We start from the raw sequence: 864 nt of genomic DNA, 5'->3' as shown, positions 1-864 counted from the left end.
GAATTGTGTAAGACTGTTGAATCACAGACCTGTACCTCTGAAACAAATAATACATTATATGTTAAAAAAAAAAAGTAGAAAGGGAAAAATGAAGGGGGGAAATCGGAGGGGGAGACGAACCATGAGAGACTATGGACTCCATGAAACAAACTGGGGTTTTAGAGGGGAGGGGGCTGGGGGGATGGGTTAGCCTGGTGATGGCTATTAAAGAGGGCACATATTGCATGGTCACTGGGTTTTATACACAAACAATGAATCATGGAACACTATATCAAAAACTAATGATGTAATGTATGGTGATTAACATAACATAATAAAATTAAATTAAATACAAAAAAAATCAAGCTGCCAAAAGATTCAGGGTCTGATGAAGCCACTTCCTGGTTCATAGATGGCCACTGTCTTGTGTCCTCTAATGGCAGAAGGAGTGGGAGACCTCTTTGGGGAACTAATATAAAAGGAACTAATTTTATAGGAACTAATCCCAATTGTGAGGGCTGAATCACCTCCCAAAGACCCACCTCCTAATATCATCACATTGGGGGTTAAGATTTCAATATATGAATTTTGGGGCAACACAAACATTGACCCAAATGTCCATAATGGACATTTACTGCTTTCTATGTTGTATTAATTTCTTTCTTCTTCTTCTTCTTTTTTTTTTAAAGGCAGAAACAGGCTCTCCACTGAGCAGGGAGACCAAGGCGGACTCAATTCCAGGACCCTGGGATCATGACCTGAGCCAAAGGCAGACACTAAACCGACTGAGCCACCCAGGCATCCTGTATTAATTTCTTTATATACATGTCGTATCTCTATACAATTTCCAACTCCTTGAAGATAAGATCTGTGTTTGATTCATTT

The sequence above is a fragment of the Leptonychotes weddellii genome, chromosome 15 (assembly GCF_054177405.1).
Source record: "Leptonychotes weddellii isolate Sample4059 chromosome 15, ASM5417740v2, whole genome shotgun sequence".
NCBI classification, from domain to species: domain Eukaryota; kingdom Metazoa; phylum Chordata; class Mammalia; order Carnivora; family Phocidae; genus Leptonychotes; species Leptonychotes weddellii.
This window is presented reverse-complemented; position numbering follows the sequence as displayed.